The following is a 20752-nucleotide window of genomic DNA, read 5'->3' as shown; positions in this document are numbered from 1 at the left end:
ATCTCAGACACCTGTGATAATTAGTTTGCCAGATGAGCCCAATTAAAGGAAAAGTACTGAAGAAGGTTGTTCCACATTATTAAGCAGGCCACAGGTTTCAAGCAATATGGGAAAGAAAAAGGGTCTCTCTGCTGCTGAAAAGCGTCCAAAAGTGCAATGCCTTGGACAAGGTATGAAAACATTAGATATTTCGCAAAAACTTAAGCGTGATCATCATACTGTAAAGACATTTGTGGCTGATTCAAAGCACAGACGGGTTCGTGCAGATAAAGGCAGAATGAGGAAGGTTTCTGCCAGACAAATTCATCGGATTAAGAGAGCAGCTGCTAAAATGCCATTACCAAGCAGCGAACAGGTATTTGAAGCTGCTGGTGCCTCTGGAGTCCCGAGAACCTCAAGGTGTAGAGGCTTGCAGTTGTGCGTAGGCATAAACCTACTATTCGGCCACCCCTAACCAATGCTCACGAGCAGAAACGGTTGCAGTGGGCCCAGACATACTGTACATGAAGACTAAATTTCAAACAGTCTTGTTTACTGATGAGCGTCATGCAACCCTGGATGGTCCAGATGGATGGAGTAGTGGATGGTTGGTGGATGGCCACCATGTCCCAACAAGGCTGCGACGTCAACAAGGAGGTGGCGGAGTTGTGTTTTGGGCCGGAATCATGGGGAGAGAGCTGGTAAATAACCCCTTAAAGTTCCTGAAGGTGTGAAAATTACCTTGGCAAAGTATATAGAGTTTTTGACTGACCACTTATCTATCTCATGCTGCAAAGAATACCTCTGTATCATTGGCTGCTATGGGAATAAAAGATGAGAAACTCATGGTGTGGCCACCATCCTCCCCTGACCTCAACCCCATTGAGAACCTTTGGAGCATCCTCAAGCAAAAGATCTATAAGGGTGGGAGGCAATTTGCATTAAAACAGCAGCTCTGGGAGGCTATTCTGACATCCTGCAAAGAAATTTAGGCAAAAACTGTCCAAAAACTCACAAGTTCAATTAATGCAAGAATTGTAAAGGTGATATTAAAGAAGGGGTCCTATGTTAAGATGTAACATGCCCTGTTAGGATGTTTTTGATTAAAATAGCTTTTGATTTCAGTAAATATGAACTCCTAATGCTGCAAATTCAACAAGCGACCATTTTCAGTTTTTTACAACCTATAAAAAGTTTTTTTATTTTTGAAACAAATATTATCATTAGGAGGTTTGTTCAATAAAATTCGAATTATACCCTAATGGTTGATGACTTGAAAATCAGACTGTCATTTGCATTGACTAATTATGAAAATCAGAGAAAGATATAATTTGTGTAATAATTTGGAACGTGGTATAGATGATACCATGCCATGGGAAGACCTTGTGATTGACTTGCTACCATAGTAACAATAACGTATTAGCAATACAAAAGCAATAATATAAACCAATCATTTAAGTCATAAGAAGAAATCTGTCAAAACATACCCGAGTGTGTACACTATAATTTATAGACATTTAGGGGAAAAAACGTTTGTTTTGAGCAACATAATGGTAATTTCTTGCAACGGAAATGGTGATGGAGCATTATTATCCCGTAATCGCTTCAGTACACGATCAGAATGTGAAGAAAAAGGAGGTAAAAGTGAAAGGAAATGGGAAACACCTGGTCAGAGCCAACCTCAGGGACGGGCAAAGCTTTGTCCAAATGCAAACTCATTATAAGACTAAATCACACACGTGACCTGAAAGTGAGACGTGTCCAGCACTTGACATTCAAACGCTATTACACCGGAATTTGCTGGAAAATAAATGTAAATCACATACTCAAACTATCAGTTACCCTACAAGGTCTTAACTCGGTGGAGCAAACTCTGTGGATGTGTTTCTTTCTCTTTTTTTTCTCAGCATGTAAGTTAGACTGCAAGGTTCCTCGTTTAAGCGATGTTAACATCAGGACAAAGGTCTCGCCGGACGGCATGAGTGTACTCCAAGGAAAGCTAGAAGGTTGTACAGTTAACTCCCATGGTGTAATTCTAAACCATACAACCTACTACCTCAACCTGGATGCACACGGATTCTTCTCGTCTCCACAGGCCGCTCCGATGAGTGGACTTTTATAGACTGGGCTTGAAATGGAAAAATGGAAAAAGCTTACAGTAACTATCAGGTTGTAGCACAACACTCATATATATAAAAAAAAAAAAAAGATTCCCAAAAGATTTGCAAAAGAGGACATGGTGTGCGCCGTTCCATTGAGGCTCGTTCAGGACGGGTTTTACGTTTCAAAGATAAAAACTGAACTAATCCACTGTGATAAAGTAAAAAAATATATAAATAAATAAGGCTGACTGCACCGCAGTGACAGAGACCCACAGAAGCGAGCTTGGGTTACCAGATTTACCACAAGATCGGATCTACGGGTTTTTGTCAAGTGGTTCGCCTTTATAAAAAAAAAAAAAAACAAAAACATTAATAAGAAGAAACGCCTTCATTGCCAGTGCTAATCAAGAAGGACTATTATAGCTGGCGAAAAACAAGAACAAGAAGTTAAACTACATACAAGACCACAAAAGCAGCTAAGCTGTAAAACTTGCGACACTTTTTCTCTCGAGTGCGAGCTTGGCGATGACGCCCAGGTCTGAGAAGATCTCGTGATGATCTCATGATGATCTCGCGCACGGTATTTCTAGTGACGCACCAAGTATAAGAGATTACGCTGGGAAGCTTACCTGATGTAGCACAACTCCAGATGTGTATCAAACGCACGCAGCTCATCCTGCTGGAAAAAAAGAAACACACACACACAGAAAAATCTCTGTCAGTCATCAGTCACAACATGAGACGCATCAGACTAAACACTTTGATATCGTGGTGTAATTACATAGTTATAACTACTTTATAGTTATAAAAAAGGTGTACTATTACATGACAGTATGCAGTTCTAGTCTTGACAACATGGAACTTAAAGACAGAAAGAAAGAAAGTAAAGAAGAAAGAAAGACAGATGTGCAGTTCCATTGATCACTAGTTACATGACTCGAGAATCGATGCAAATTTTTTCCTTCATTAACAGAACGAGTTCAGTAGCACTAACAAAGTTTAGCAGCAACCTCCTCTGAGAGCCACTTGCCAGTGCGTACAGTGCTGTAACATGGTAACGCTGCACAAATACACACACACACACTCTCACACACAGTGGTTTTACCAAAGAGCAAAAGAAAGAGGGAAAAAAAAGCTGCCCATGAAGGAAACACCGCCAAATGGATTTGCCATGAAAACAACAGCTAACGTTCAGTCGATTTGACCAAAAAACGAGACGATCATGTGGACTGGAGCGTTCGTGTATGTGGTGCTAGGGATTTTTTACCAACTCCAAAGTCCGTGCCAGCTTCCCAACACTTCACCTATTCGTCTTGGACATTCGCTCGCTCTTTCGTTTGAATATTTTAAAGCGTTCGCCTCCTCCGCCGCTGTTTTCCTTCACCGTTCGGAGAGAGAGGGAAAAGTCGCAAGATTTGGTGAGAACAAGTAAGGGGGAAAAGAAATTAAATAATAATAATAATAAAAAAACGAGTGCCGCGCCAAAATCGAAATCAGCCTGGAGTAGGAATCCAGAAATCTTGGAAATTTCAGGTAAACACAGGTCTGCACTGTGCTGCGTCGTCCGCCATTTTCTCAGGCATCGAAAGGCAAAAAATAAAAAATAAATTAAAAAAAGGAAAAGAATTCTCCCTGCTTTCCAAGTTTCCCCTCTCTCTCTCTCTCTCCCTCTATCACTCACTCTCTCTGTTCTGGCTCATAACAAAACCCCAGCCGAAAGGTCAAGCGGTTCTCCGGTTCGGGATCAGAAAAGCATTCCACCGAACCACTCGGTTGACAGTGTGAAGACATCTTTTGTCTAAATCAAAACCCTTCGCCCTGCCTACCCCGAAAAATTCGGCAACCTCCTGGGGAGAAACGGAGGGGAGGGAGCGGGTAGGAGTGGTGTTGGGAGTCATGGCAACCTCCACCTGGCACGCTGCCCGTCATCAGTGCATGGAGCGTGAGCGCCGGCTTGCGTGACGGAGAACAGGAATGCTCTGCTCTGTCCAGAGTCGGGCTGATATTTTCATGACCGGCGGCTCGGTTTTCACGCGCACGCAAGTGCCATAACTGAAGTCCTGTAAATGAGACGGTGTCCTGAATCAACGTGCACAAATATCTCGGAGAGAAAAAAATAACTTAATTTGTTGGAATTCCTATGAACTGTGTGAGATCTCATTACATGGGTAGCTGTTGCTGATTGCTGGCCAAACTTTCACGAACCCAGAAACACACACACACACACACACACACACACACACACGGAGCCCAGGCATGTAAATCCGCTGCTCTGGTTGCAGACGGCAGGTGAGGCAGATGCTCAGACCCTGGAATGTGTCCTGAATCTTAACTCGTCCCGTGAACGAGGCGACTACATGCTGCAGCAGCGTCATAATTCAAAGCCTCATTACGACACTTCCAGCTCTCGTCTTGTCCTCTAAACGGAAACACGTTCGATTAGAGAATGGTGGTACAAAAACTATCTGCGATTCTGCCTCTCGAACAATCGGTGCGTCCTGAAGCCCTGAAACCTAATTGAGCGATAGGCTAATTATCAAGCGATTAAGCGAACGCCGATGTGAAATTATTATAAAAAGGAGTCTTAACGACTTTCGCCGCAGTTAATTCAAGTAACGCCATTGATCCGGTGTCATGTTATATAGACCAGGCGTGTCAGATTGCGATCCTATACCTCCGCCGAAGATGCTTCGACCTCGTCTCGCATAGCAACTCCGGCACAGGATTGCGTAAATAAATAAATACCTGACTAAAATTCGGTGCGTTTACAGAAATAAAACTAACTTGTTAATTTGGAGCAGAACAGAAAAGTTTAAGTTTATATCTGCAAATAAACACGACAGCAGACAACTAATACGTCTCATCCTGTACTTGTTTTAATTTCCAGACAAACTGTCCTGGGATCTATTTTTGGGATTCATATTAAACGCACGTAACACAAGTGATATTGGTGTCTAAGTTTATGATCAGAGAATCACCATGAATATGAAAAAACAACCACAACAAAAAAACATAAACAACCACAACAAGGAGATTATAAAGTCACTGTGGAATACTTGTACTTCAAAGCTTTTACTTAAAGCTGGTGTTTTGTCTCCACGTGCCGAACTCAGACTTGGGATTCCATTCAATAACGGTAAATCACCTCGGGTTTTGAACTCAATACCCTCCTCTATTGGCAACAAATAAGTCTAATCGTTTACTCGAGACTTTTCTGATTCAGACCCGTTACTGTACGTCCGCAGCCTCTTTTTTTTTTTTACTCCTAACTGAGCATCGGGGATGTCTCTCCAGAAGTGTGGACTGTTTCGTGGGCCGGAAGGGGAAAGTATGAGCCGCGGCGCTTTTAGACCGACATTCCTCAGAGAGAGAGAGAGGGAGAAAGAGAGAGAGAGAGAGAGAGATGCATGCCAGGCCTTGGCCCTGTGGAATCCAACCCACAAAACTCGATATGTGGATTCAATTACCCTGAGCCCGTCGGCTTTGTGCCTGCATCGGCAGATAGCATCGGAGTGGACGCTCTTCTGCCGCCCGTAGACCAGCACCAGGGATTATAGGAATGCACTTTATTAAAGGTGGATTTTTTTTATCTTTCCTGAGGATATAAAAAAAGAAAAGGAAAAAAAAGGACAAGGAGCATTTTGTTTATTTGTCTCAAGTCGTGAAAGCAAGGAATAACTGGAGTTAAACGTCTACTCGTATGCATTTTTCCATATTGATGAGTGCATTCATTATTATTATTATTATGATTATTATTATTATGATGATGATGATGTCTGGGAAGTGTATGAGCTAAAGTAAGAACAAAAAAAGTCTGTAAACAGAATTTGTTTGTTTGAAAAAAAAAACCCAACAGTTTCTTTTCCACATAAAAACTCAAACCACAAACCTGGTCATGACTGGGCTTGTGAGAATGTTTTGAGCAATTTTCTTATTAGCAATACTGCGATTAAAAGATAAACCGGCGAACAAGGAAAAAAAACAAAAAACAAAACAGCTCCTTTAACTCTTTACACCTTTCAGATTTTCATTATAACTCGCTCACCTCAAATTCAAACTTTGCCTAGTCATGTTTACTGCAATTGCTGAATAACACACACACAAACACACACAGGTCGCAAATAATGCCTCGAAATGAATGGATGGAAAGTCCAGGTGAAGAAGTGAAGCGGAGAATGAAGAACACAGAGGTGTACTGTAGGACAGTACATAAAATACCTTCGGAAAAGATCACTTCACACACACACACACGCTGGTGACGAGTCACACACACACACAAATGGTGACGAGTCTGCGTTAAGGAGCGTCCAGGTGTCCAGGCACGGCTTGGGTCTGGCGGCGGTTAAAGAGAAACTCGTCGGAAAGGTGCAGACGTGTTCAGATAAACTCTTTTAGTGTCACTTGGGATCTTGGAGAATTATTTTTTTTCTCCCTTCATGTTTTCTGATTGGTTGCGAGGCGAGACTGTGTAACGTGCTGAAGTCAAGCAGTTCATTCTAATAACTCATCCATATGACAGGCCTCATGACTCACTCAGGGCCGTCCAGCGAGGAGCGCAATCTAATTTAAGCGGCGAAAAAAAAAACACTTCCACGTGTGTTTTCCTTCTATACGGGCGAGTGACAATCTAACGGAAATTATCCTGGCTCTGCTATCCTGTGTGTGTGTGTGTGTGTATATATATATATATAGTATATATATATATATATATATATATATATATAGGTGTGTGTGGTGTTTATTTCCTGTCCCCTTAGATGTAAGCAGTGATGCAAAATCCATACAAAGGTCTCGTGGAATAGTTCCGTCCTGCCCCTGTGGGTGTGGTCAGTTACATGATAGCTCCGCCCCCATTCAAAACACACAAGGACTTTGACCGAAGATTTTCGTTTGTTTTGTTTTTTTATTTTTTACGTTTATCCAATCTCGACCCAAAATAAACATATGTTAGAGAGACGCTCTTGAATACCGTCAGAAAATATTAAAACGTCAACCAAAACCAGCCGTCTCACTTTTGGAAAAACTGCAAATCCGGAGACTTGCCCGAGGTGCACTGAAGCTGCTTTGGAGGCTCACAAGTGATCCAACACCTTACTAACACATTTTATGGTTTTTGGGCGATTACAAGCTCTTAGCGAATATGAGACAGAGTTTCCTATCAGAAAATAAAGTTTCATTCCAAACAGGCAAGAAATGATCCTTGTGGAACACTCGTACTGCAAAGCTCATTTTGAAAGAACATTTATTATTATTATTATTATTATTATAAAAAGGTTTTAAAGTTGTGAAGGATCCATACTGCGGCTCGACACCTTCCTAAAACACTGTGTTTGTATGTATTCCGTCCTTTAATTCGCAACTATTCGCAACTCCGTTTTAATGACTTAAAAAAACAAACGCAGCTGCAAAAGATGTTTGGAACTCGCACGGTAATTAATAACAAAAAGGCATGAACGAAAGAAAATACGAGAGGAAATTTCAAAACAACATCATCTCCAGGCCATTCTTTATGCACACTCATTGCCTTCATAATAAACATACATAAATTATGCATCACGCGTGTCCTTATACGCTCTCAGATATTCCACTGGCCAAAAAATAAAATAAAAAAATCATTGCTGGAACATAAACAGGAAGTGCGCCGCTTCTTCTTGATTAATACTACACGATGCGCCCGCCGCATCTTTGTGTTTGTGACCTTCTCTCCCAGCCTTGATGTCCCCAAAAAAAGGACAATTTCATATCCAGAAAAGCAGTCGGCTCAAGGTCAAAGTTCAACAGGGGCCAGAAGGAGGAAAGAAAAAAAATTATACGGCAAAAAGGTTTTCCCACAGGACAGGGTAAACCATTACAAACCAGACGGGGGGCGGGATATCAGACAGACGTCCCTGTAATGCGAAACAGCCATAATGCGGTGCCACCATCGGGATGTACCAAGTGCACGAGGCGCGGTGGGGTGGGTGTTGGTATAGGCAGAGTCGGAGAAAAATGCAGTCGATCGATACTCGTTGCATTTACTTAACTGTGGTTATTTACTGGCATAATCCAATGTTGTCAGCACACGTGATGGATTATCATATCATATATCATATTGTGCGTTTTTCTATTTGCCTTATCAATTATATGCACAAACAAACAAACAAACCAAAAACAGTTTGTGCACATGTCCAGTGTGCCTGAGCTGGATCGCTCCCGGAGAAATAATAAAAAAAAACAAAAAAAAACGAAATGTCAGACATTTATTTTTCACGTGCCTGGTTAATCTTCAGTGAAAGCCTGCACGGAGGGATCTAAGGCTCTTGAGGAACATTATATCCGCATCTTATTCTAGAGGGCTCATGAGGGAGGAAGCGTTATTTCGGTCTCAAAGCCAAATAGATTTGCAGCGAGGAGCTTCATCACTGCTAATTTAATATTGCCCCGAGCAAGGTAAGAAAGAGCAACACGCAGGTTAAAGAAATGGAGTTTTTTCGCATCGCGGCAGATATTTCCGATTGTATGCACACGTGAACGGACGGACGGGCGAGCGACGATCCTCGTGCGAGCTTTGAACATGAGAGCATGGTCTGCTTCAGCTGCTCTAACAAATCACAGACAGGAGGAAAAAAAGAAAGGGAGAGTTGATGGTGGACTGGTTAAAATGTGTGCTGCTGCTGAAAACAATGAAGCAGCTTGCACATGCGGTTCTGTAAATGTAATTTAGTAAAAAGCTTCCAGTGCCCTAATTTTTCCGGGGTAAAGCTCTGCGGGGAGAAAAGGGGGAAAAATAAAAAATAAAAAAAAAGGAAGGTGGAGGGCAAGGTATGTCTTTGAAAAAGAGATAGTCAGTTTCCCCAGTGGAAAGAGGCCAAGCCTTCTACCTTTCCTTAAGTGCTTGCAGAGGTTTGCCAGGCAACGAGCCAAGAAAATGACTTTGTTTGACCCGACTGCCAATCAATTCGGGGAGCGCGGGCCCAGACTAAACAGGCACTTTTTCGGCGAGCGCCATTGGCTGCAGCTGCCTCCCGTGGGCGGGGACGAGCGCAGAAACCAGGCTGTTGACAAGGGAAAAGGGAAGGAGAGAGCCTGTGCACGACACACATTGGAAACACGTGGCCAATCGGAGCGCGGATGATTACTTGACCAAATTACTCCATTAAATGCGTCGTTAAAACAACAGCCGATGTCATAAGTTAATCGGATGCCAGCGGAGGAAGTGACTGCCACTCTGGTGCATTCCTGTCGCTTCCATAGACAGAAAGGTTTACCTCGGTGTGTGTGTGTGTGCGTGTTGTTAGGCAGAGTAAGCTTCCTAGGCAAAAGTGTTGATTACAAAAAAATATTCAAAAATACCTAATCCTACTTTAAAAAAAATTTTTACAGCTGAGCTCTATGTTTAACCCTTAAATTCCCTGTGTGGGGACGAGCTGGATTAGTCAAGGCACCATCAGTGGTGAGAAATCAGTCCATTAAAAGGGAAGTCCCTGATAACAATGTCACAGCATGAGCAGCGCTAATTTAATTAATGCCGACTTTGAGAAAGCAAGGCATCTCTTTGAGGGGCTCAGCCAACCCAAGGTCTCTCTTAAGCCCTGTTCAATAAAACAAGACATGACTTTCAGCCTTTGTCTTATTTTTTATTTATTTTTTTAATTTTTTTGTGCAGGGTCAGGATATATAAACGCATTCAATTAAAACTGGAGGCTTAATCAGGTTCTGAATAGGAGGAATCGATTACCTGGACCAAATAATGCTCAGCATGAGGGACTTGTTCTCTTAACCAATCGATGCGTTATGAATTCCAAGACTTTGGCAGAGCATGGACGATACGTATCCGCTTCCATGTGACTTCATCAACGCGCTCGAAATCGATAAATGTGGCGCACGCCATGGACTGAAATCGCATCGCCCTAATTGACCCGGGCGGACGAAATTCGTTTGAATGACGGCAAGGTTTTTAATGGCTGGTACGTTATTCGGTGGTTTCATAATGCAAATCTTCGCAAAGGGCGCTGGGTTATCTGTCTCTGATATTTAGAAATAATATACACAGATAAAACTAACCAAATAAAAAAACAATGCTGATTTACAGTGCAATCAGTAAATAGTGATAATAATCCGGAATGTTTCTTTAAACTTATTGCTTTAAAATCACCATGATTTGGTTCTGCAAAAAAAAAAAAAAAAAAACATTATATACTGTAATAAAAAAAAGCTCGACATTGTCAACAAATTGACTTTTAGGAAATTCTAAGACTAATCTTAAGCTGCTTGTAAGAATAAAAATAACAAAATAATATAAAATTAACAGTTATCACGCTAACTTTAAATAAACACCAGTACAACAATTTTTTTTCCAATGGAGCTATAATTAAGAAGACGCATTAAATAAACATAGTTCAGGTATAAGTTAGTAAAGCTACTAAAAGGCAAGTTTCTAACATAAACCGAACAAACATCCTACGTTTGTTTGTTACATCCTGGCCGTTTTAATGCTCAATCCCAGGAGAGGTGAGTGAAATTAGCTTTAAAATGTAAAACTATATAAAATTACGAGCTTATTAAAGACCGAGTCATAAAAACATACAACCCACAGACTATTTATGCTATTTACATCCACGTCACGGCCTGCTTCTTAAGTACCGAACTTAACGCCAAACAGAATTAAGCATTAAAGAAAAAAAGAAGAAAAAAAAACTTTGGCATTTTCCCCCGCCTGAGATGTTGCCGACTCAGCAAAAAAAAAAAAAAGAAAGAAAAAAGAAAACGCTCGGAGAACCACAGCAGGAATGATACACAAAGGCGTAATTATAATTCTCTTCTGAGCTATGTAGGAAACTTGCAGAACCAAAATTGCTTCTCATTTATAGAGGAGGAAAACAATGACCTTCTCTCAGCCCGAGAAAGATGTAAACAGTCTAGGTAGCATTTATATGCACAAATTAGTGTTTTATAAAGACAAAGACCCAGGTGGCAAAAAAACAAAAAATCCACTAAGGTTGGCGAGGGCACTTTGGCCCACCAGAAGGTTTAGTCAAATTACACCCTTTCTGTGAAGTTCTGGTAAATTATGATGCACGCGACGTTGTGTCATGGAATTCTGGATATTTGGTAAAGTTAGTATCTGAGTCATGTAGAGGAAAATATGAGCCGAACTAGTCCGGTGATTTTGTTATTTCCAAAAAGCAACCGTCTCCGGATGGATTCGCCACGATTTAAAAAAAACCACTGACATACAAGCAGCGATACTACTACCCGGTCTGGATTTCCTCAAACTACCAAACGAGGAAGAGAAGTTCAAAATATATGCTATGTTCTCAAGACCGCAGTAAAAATGTTTGCTTTTCGTTATCCTTCCAGCTCATATTAGTGTATAATCAAGACTTTATGTTGGTCCAGTATTTGGTGAAATGGTCCAACATGTGGTCAGCCCTCCACAGCTCCGTCGAGTTAGCGACGTCAACAGGAACTGGCTGGTTTCGAAAAACTCGTGGCGTTACCACTGGGTCCCCCTGCTGTGTTACATGTTCTCAGTCTCTTTTGTTTGGTGTTAACCCATTAAATCCCACATAAGAGGCCATTGAGACAAGTGTCACGTACCCTGGGGGGCCACTTTGTTTGGAACAAAGCCCTTAAATGGGTTACACACCACTGCAACCGATCCTCCCCGGTTGTTTCGTTGGGTATGTATTATTCTTAGGGCATGCTCTTAAACAAAACATTAAAGGTGGGGTATGTAATGTCAAGTGACATCAGTTTTTAGTCTCCGACTATCTATCAGCGGCGAGAGGTCTGACTGGGAACTTTCCCAAACCATTCACAACACAATTTCAAACATTTTTTTAAATATTTTTTTTATAAAAGTCTTGTATACTTTCCGTTTAAAACTCATTGTGTAATTCTCTTGGAGCGCAATGTTTTCAGAAGTGAACGAAACGTGGGAAGGCTGGTGTATTGTTACTCACAATCAGACAGCTGCATGACATTTGTCTCTACATGTTATGAACACGCTTTGTGTTAAAACTTAGCCATTTCCTGGCAAGAGGTACCTTTACACCGAACTTCTTGCTTTTTCCTCTTCGGTAACAGTAAGGGACGACGATCTTGAACAGCTTGCAGAGACCGCTCATTATGGAAACGGCTTTACACCCTATGTTAAAGTAAACACGACACTGCTGTAATTACTGCACTTCTGTCGTCGATGATGAATGATGGCTGGCCTCGAGGCCGATGGCAATTTACCATTTTGAAAATAGCACGTGACGTGAACAGGTCAGCGAAGCCGTGACTCCGAAGGTCCCTGTGTATATTTATATAGGGACGGACACGCCAAGGGCTAATGAGGCCCAGTAACCCAATTAGTACCTTGTCCTCATCCTGCTCCAAACTAGACCTTGATCTCCAGAGGCTGGAGCTGATCCTGAAGGTGGTGCAGAGATCAACCCCTCCTAGTTGCCAAAGCACACGAGACCTTGGGCTCGAAAACTAGAACTAAGAGAAACCCGAAAAAACTAATTCGATGGTTTAAATAAACGAGGTTTTCAGTATCATCGCAGACTTCCAAGCACAACCCGGGGAAGCTTTGCGGATATTGTTGAAATACATAAAATTCACACAGCACGTCGAGCACTATATCATTAAACGCCATTGTATGTGCAGGCTAATGTTTGTGTTTGATCTTGTGGCCCTGTTGGAGTGCTCTTGACTCTAACCAGTGGCACTCTTAAACAGAGATCAGACGAACGCCTCTGCTTTTCAGATAGTTTATGAAACATGAGGGACTCTGACAGGGCGCACAAAGACAAGTTTCCTCTCGTGGTTCGGCTAACAAAGTCCTCTCTGTCCTCACCTTAAATCCCTTTTGGCACAAATTCCTGATCCCTTGCCAGGATTGTCTTCTCACATAAGAGAGAGAGAGAAGAAGACTTGAGCCAAAAGCGAGGTGCAGTCTATGAGCTCCTGTTTTACAGCCCTTTTCGCTGAAAAACGACAAAGTCAGACGACACACGGCGAATTCAACAGATGCCTTTTTTTCTGCCCCATTACCCAGGACCACAACAAACACCTAATGGCACTGCCACTGGGGACGTACACGGAAGTGCGGTTATCACTTACACTTACACTGGATTTACTCCTGTTTTTAAATATTTAAAATGTTTTGATGATTAAATATTAATCCACACTTTTCTTTTCATTTTATTTCTGTTCAACGTGTAAATAATAGAGCGGGTGTGTGAGTATATATTTTAAGATCAGGACCAGGACGAAAAAAAAATGGTGTTATAATAAAATATAATATAATATAATATAATATATTGTGTGTCATTAATTATTTTAAAGCTTTAAAAAAAACATTGTGAAAAGAATCACCAAGCATATTTAATCATTTCATTTGAAATTATTTAATTAATGGAATTCATTTACTATTAAATCTTTAAATTATTTTTTTCCCATTCTATGAGTTTTTAGAAAACATAAATTAGTAAAAATAAATAAATAAAAGTCACGTCCTTGAATCACATCTACGCCAGGGAAGAAAAAAGGAAGTCTTCTGTTATTTATTTTCAAGCATCTGTTCTCAAAGGGTGGTCTTGGATTAATTTTTGCGCTTTACAAAAAAAAATAATCGAAATAGTGTGTTTGTGGTCCACATTTAATTTTGTGCGACTTCCAGAAAAGAAAAAGAAGAAAAAGAAAAAAAAAAAGAATTTCTGGGTTTATTTATTCATTAATCTATTTATTGTATCTTATAATGCAACATAATCTCTCTTAGTGCTGGTGAGTCGAAAAATGATGCGTAATAAAAAAAACTAGCCACATATAAAAATTCTGGGAAGAAAAGTGAGATTCCTATGTAGAAGTTTAGAATATAAAACTAGTCGAAATACACTGCTGGTTGAATAGAAACGTTGAATAGAACTGGAACCTAAAATATTTTTGCTGTACATTCTTTTACACTGCAACTAAAGAAAATTACTGTGTGAAACGATGAAGGGTAAAAAAAAGAGCTTGGCAGGATTCTCAAGGACAAACAAACAATTTCTTCAGATAACAAGAAGAATATCATCGAGACAAATACAAACATGACTTAAACTGTTGCTGTTCCTGTGCTCCTGTTTTGTTTTGGTTTTTTTTTAAGGCTCCACATTTCAAAACCCCACCATTCCAGCCACGTGAGCTAGCGAGTAATGTCCCGAGACCTGCCGTGTGCTGCGGCTCTTTCCCTCTTTGTGCACTGCACCGAGGTTCGTATTAATCCTGCCGCTGTGGCACGGCGAGCAGGTGAACTCAGCCGAAGACTTTCCCACGATCCGCAAGCAAATCCGCTGCCCTGAGCCCTTCCTAGAAGACGGCCATCTGTCCGCTCTGCTTTTCACTCTGGGAGGGCGAGCGTCAGCTGCATGACCAAATTCAACGTTCCGACACTTCCCCCACGGTCACAGTCACAAACCCCCCGAACCTGAAGCGCACCCGGTTCACAAGCCAACAGAAGCCAGGAGCTAAATACGTTCGCTCTTAAACACTTGAGATGTGAAGTATGAAAGATTAAAAAAAAAAAAAAAATGTCACAGTGACAAATAACTGGATGGAAAAGTGTTAGAACAAGAGCTAAGCTAAACAAACAACATGCAACAATTAAGGTATTATACGAATAAAGAAAAAGATAACACACTATAAATCACTATCTGATCATTTTACATTTATCCTTTTAAAAAAATATAACTGACATACCCAATAACCTGTCATTTAAAACACACAGAAACCCACAGCCATACTTAAAAAATAATAATAATCCTCCCAGAGTCGAACTAATCTCCCTCTATGGATAAAACCTTCTTCTAAAATAAGAAACTAGTATTGCTGAGATCATGTGACGCTCTCTACCTCTGTACCTCCCCCCTCTTTTTTTAACCCCCCCTCCAAAACTGCCATGTGCTATCATTTTTGTTTTGCTCTCAAAAAAAAAAAAAAAGCTGCCATGCTGTTTGCGAAGTCTGTCCTGGACCGTCCTCGTCCGCTTAAAATGCGTGACATTGCCTCGGCGGGAGCATGAGAACTAGAGGCTCCTCAATAGCGAGGTCTCCGTGCCCTGGCCCGTAACCATGGAAGCAGATGCCTCCTCTTACCTCCCGGTGGCCACGGGGCTGCACCCCGATTCAACACGCGGGTCCCGCCTCGATTTCTCTTCATCCCCTAGCGAACTTGTCCAGCTCTTCAATGGGGGCAGTCACTGAGCAGGTCATTGGTCTAGACTTGGTTTGCACGGTCCAGGGAGCAGCCTTGATGTAACCCTTGCTCTCCGGCTGCAGGCGTGAGACTGCGGACTGTGGGACGTCAGAGACGGCGATTTGAAAAGGAGCCCTGTCTGATTTCGCCATTGTGCCTTTTCATTCATCGATCGAATGAATATCGAACCTTCTGTCGGTGCATGTGTGAAACAGATAGCTTAGCAAGCATTTTTCCCTTCCCTCCTCCTCCTTCTCCTTCTCTGGTAAGGACCGGCCAAGTGGCCTGCTCCTGTTCCTATTCCTCATTTAATCAATTTATGTATATAAATATAAGATTAATTATAAAACATAAGTATGCAATTAATTATTGCTGCTAGTCATCTTTTGATTCGGCGCTGTTATACTTATAAAACATTTTAATCTACTTAAGATATAAGAAAATAAAGGAAGTATACATATAAGTTTTTAAAAAAGTAGTATAGTAGTATATTTATAATTTTAATATATATCATTTTATAATTAATAACTTTTATTTTAAAGGAAGTATTTTTTTTTACGTGACTTCTGGATTCTTCATGTGTTTTGGAAATTATTTTTAATAATTAAATAACTAAAAGTAAGAAGAAAAAAAACTCAGCGAAGGCAAAAGATGTGACATCACGTCCATTGTGTCCTTAGGGACACTTCCTAGTTTAAATATAAAGAGGTGCATACACAGACTCACATTCACACACACACACTCCATGTGGTTTTAGATATTAAACCTATTTTACATTTGTAGGTTAATCTGCATCGTTTAAGCTCATAATGTAAAGTTACTTAAAAAATTATATTTTATTTAAATTATAATGTAGACATTTATTTTATTGTAAATGCAATTGTTTTCTCAACACTCTCCAAAAAAATTGTACAATATTGTTCATGATGTTTTCCAAAATGTTGCCTATAAACAGCACTGCCATTCAGGTGAGGTCATTCTTTAAAATTCTGTTTAAAAAATGAACGCTGATCGAAACCCGTGCACTACATTTAAACCACGTAAGGCGTGTTTTGACGGAGGCGTCGCCGCACTCCGTCTGACAGGTTACCATGGAGGTCGGGAGAGAGGGAGGAGGACAAAAAAAAAAAAACCCTGGCTGAAAGTGAGCAAATTCAAAGGCGAGGGAAGGAAAAGGAGCAGTGAAGTGAGAAGGCAGTGTTATGGTTCTCAGGAAGCAGAAAATGAGCAGAGCGATGGTCTTTACGCTGGTGGACTTTGATGCATAACAAAGTAAGACTGGGGTCGTAAAAAGATGGAGAGGATTTCAAACCTCATCGGCAGCTCGGAGGAAAGAAAGTACTCTTTTAAAGAAAATTATGTGTAGATTTTTAGATGCAGTACACATTAAAACTTTCACTGTTATACTGGCTATTAATTAATGTCATTAAAAACCACATCAGAAAAGAAGATTACATCATTGTAAATAATTCTTTGTGTAAAGGCTGATGTGGTAATGAACCTAAATTAGATTTAAAAACTAAACATGTATACGGTTTATTGAACTAAAATAAGGTTAAATAAAGAAAGTATAAATATATGTGTATATATGATAATTTGCCTAATTTTACACAATGGTCATGGTTTTTATGTCAATCTATTAAATAATATTTTAATCATTGTATATAAAACTATTTTAATGTGATTCTTATAATGTAAAGGAAAGTTATTTCAATATAAACACCTAATTGTTCTGAAAATGTATTCAACCAATCAACCAGAGCTAAAATGTTAATATTTCCTCAGCATTTATTTTAATGACATAACTACATTATAGTTCCTTGTGCATTACTGTAGCTAACAGATAGAAGCTAGCTTATAAAATCCAAAATGAAATGTGCTTCCATGATAAGGGCAAAAATAAATACCATAAATAAATAAATACCATGAATGCTTTTCATTGTATGAATATTTTCCTTGTTTTTGTTTCTTTCTATCTATACATATCTATACATATTAATCTCTAAATAAAATGTCCTTTTTCACATTTTTTTTTCAACAAGACAAGAGACTGTAGAGACCATATGGAGAAATTTTCAAATATTGAAAAGCATCTAAAATACATTTCCTTTTTCATTTTGTACAAAATCGTACAAAGTATTAACAACAAAGCAAGAAAAAAAAGGAAAAAGAATGTTTTTAATTACAAGCTAGTTTGTGAAGAATAAGAGATGAACAGATGAAGACCGGCACACATTTCAAGCCGGGGTCGGGAACAAAAGTAGTCAAAGAGCATGAAAGCTCCATGTCTAAGCCGTTCCTGTGTGTCCCGCATGACTGGCGCACTTTAAAAACATGGTGGTTGTCAGCCACGTCTAAACACATTAACTCAAGTTTCCACACATCCATCACATTAGCGCCATTAGAGGAAGGCCTGGATGACCGCAGAATAAATCAAAACTAGTCTGGGATCTAAATATATTCAAGGCCAACCTGCTGCATCGCGGTACGCTTGTTATTCCATGCAGGTAAAAGCGTTAAAAATGTAGGTTTTCCTTTAAATCTAAATGAGCTATAATTAATAAATTATAAAACTGGACAGCACCTGTATATTATAAGTAGATTATTATTCATTTTACTAATTAACTAAAGCTAAAATGTTAGTATTTCTTTAGCATTTTTTATGACATAACTACATATGAAAAAAAAATACTTCAATGTGCATTTCTGTAACTAACGAACACAAGCTAGCTCATAAAATCCAAAGTAAAAAAAAATCTATCTGGGAATTAATAAGTCTTTAATTTTTAAGTTTTCACATGGAAAATCTTGCAGTAGTTCAATCAACGTAATATCCACCGAAGGATCCATCACTTCATCAACTGAACGACAGCACAACAAAAAATTATTCCAAGGTAGATCTGATACAGATTTGTTTTTATTATTCGTTTATCTTTATATTAAAATAGTGTGATCTGGCAGGAATATCAGCATGTGTTGATATAAAAGAATTAAAACCACCAAGATAGTACATTTTATAATGTATAGATATATAGATATACATAGTTATGATTGTGCCATAGAATTGTTTTATTTGATTTTAAAACAGAACTGACATGAGACGAAAATTTTAAACACACACAAATCTTAATATCTTGTTTCAAAGCCTACATTAATAATAATTATTAAAATAATAATAATAATAATGATAAAAACAATTTGAACAGAACTCGCTGTGTCGAAGATACTTTGCTTATAAATTAAATGAATGATTACATTAAAATTATATATGAACATATTTTAAATCAGATACCTTGATGTATTAAAACCCTCACACTATTATAATTTGATCAGACTGTTCCGGCACTAAAAAGGGACACGATCCACAGCATCCTGACACACGTCCACAGACTGGAGCAGACAGACAGACAATGAGGAATCCTCAAGGATAAACATAGCACCTAAGGATGCCATTACTAATAACAGGGGGAAGAAAAAAAAACAAATAAAAAAAAAAAAAAACAGCTATGAGTGCGAGTCCTCCCCTAGGGTTTATAATGTCCAGAGGCACTACTCAAGGTGTCATATTCACTCGGGCTAACGTTGCCCTCCTCTCCAGCGATGGATCGTGGATCCATAATGACGGTGTCACTTGGAATCGCCCGCCCTCTTTTCTTTTCCCCCCTGCACGTCCCACATCCCACAGGCATTCATGTGCATGAAGCACCCACAGAGAGACGCAGGCATTACAGCACGAGTCCCGCCGTTACGCGAGCTCTAATGTCAACATTACCTCACTTACCTAGTGCATAGCTGACTAATGGGCTATTGTCATTCGCAACGGTTCAAATGGTAACAAAATAAACAGCTTGAATCAGGCTTGTTTGGAAAGGAACGTTATTACGGATTGAAAGAAGAGCGCGGGATCCTACGGTTCCACTTTCATATGCAAATGTTTCAGTTCATTCATGATAAATGACAGTGGGCAAGACGTAAACCAAATTAATTACACTCACAAAAAAAAGGACATTCACACCCAACGACCAAATTCACTCCATTACACACCAAAAATACGGATGCAGCAGTTGTTTGTTTAAAGTCTCAATATTGTTTCACAATAATAGTCAAATTAGCGTTTGGAATGTGACCACATAATAAGGGTCTTTGATGTTGTCTAACTGTTGTTAATGTATTCTAATTTAATGCACCTGATTCACTTAATCAAACCTAAAGAAAGGATAAATAAATGACAGTTAGGTAGCAAAAGATTTTTTACAGTATATGTAAAATAATTCTTGTGTTTTGTATTTTCCTTTTTGTTTCTTTTTAATGTATTATTACATATAAATGTTCTTTAAGCATTCGCTTACCAGTTAATCAAGCCTAAATAATTACAAACAATGTAAGAAATGTTTGTTTTTAATAGAAACTGAATTAGGAATCATTTTATTGAATGTTACTAAACATTTTTTAATTATTTCTTTTGCTACACTTTTATTCTAACGTTCAATGATAATCAATCATCTTTACATTCTTTAATGATAATAATTCTTGATTGTTATTCATTTGTACAAATTTAACATGCATGATTTATTTAATTGTGACTAAAGAAGTATAAATAAGTTGGCTTTCAAACATCAACTGAACTAAGAATTAGATTCTCAGTTTATAAACTACAGATTTAATTTGATCATTTGCTAAAGATGTATTTTATAAATTCACATTTATCACTATAATTCATAAAATGAAGTCACATTATTAAACGCTAATGTTCCTTGATGTAGAACAAGTGTTATTTTGTTTTTCAAAAACATAACGTGTGATTTTGGTAATTGAACCTAATGACTCTCCGGTATGTAGAAACAGTTGTCATAAAAGCATTTCAGGTTGAATGTTGCAGTAATTAGAGGGACAAGGAGGATTATTATGGATTATTGAGAACAATGATCTTGTAGTTTTATTTTTTTTATAAAAAATTTTCTTTGCTTTTATTTTTAGTTGTAATGAACGTTTTTTTTTTAAATATAACAGTAAGTTTATGAATTAGACATTTGACCTGTTGAACGTTGATGCTAATGCAATTTTTGACTACATTTGTACTAATGATATACTATAATGATAAAAACATAACCTTACAAAATGTAATGATAAGCTAGCTAACTATTTTGAAATTTATATAACATACTTTTGTTTTTTACGTTGAAGCAAAGACGATGTAAAGGTTAGTTAATTATTTAGACAGTTAGTCAGATCAGTTGGTTTGTTATTAGATACATTATTACCTTTTTAACCTTTTGTGTGAATAAAAAGACAAAGAACGCACAAAGGCTTTGCAGTTTATAAAAGAACGAAACATTCCTGAAGACACCCAGGTTCATAAATGAGTGAGTAAACGAGTGTTCCATCTGCCTTTCTGTTGCAATGTTTCCCTTTTAAATGAGGCTAATGGAAAAACAACAGAGTGTCCTCGTTTGAAATGACTGTAA

General features: G+C 38.9%; 1 long non-coding RNA gene across 1 annotated transcript in view; it reads right to left on the bottom strand.

The window, feature by feature from the left end:
• LOC128545407 (uncharacterized) overlaps positions 1–20752 on the bottom strand; it is a 52453-nt gene that overhangs the window by 20516 nt on the left and 11185 nt on the right. The window contains exon 2 of the long non-coding RNA XR_008365862.1: positions 2711–2760. This is a non-coding gene — a long non-coding RNA (uncharacterized LOC128545407). The remainder of the gene's footprint in view (positions 1–2710; positions 2761–20752) is intronic.

The sequence above is a fragment of the Clarias gariepinus genome, chromosome 17 (assembly GCF_024256425.1).
Source record: "Clarias gariepinus isolate MV-2021 ecotype Netherlands chromosome 17, CGAR_prim_01v2, whole genome shotgun sequence".
Taxonomy (NCBI): Eukaryota; Metazoa; Chordata; class Actinopteri; order Siluriformes; family Clariidae; genus Clarias; species Clarias gariepinus.
This window is presented reverse-complemented; position numbering and strand designations above follow the sequence as displayed.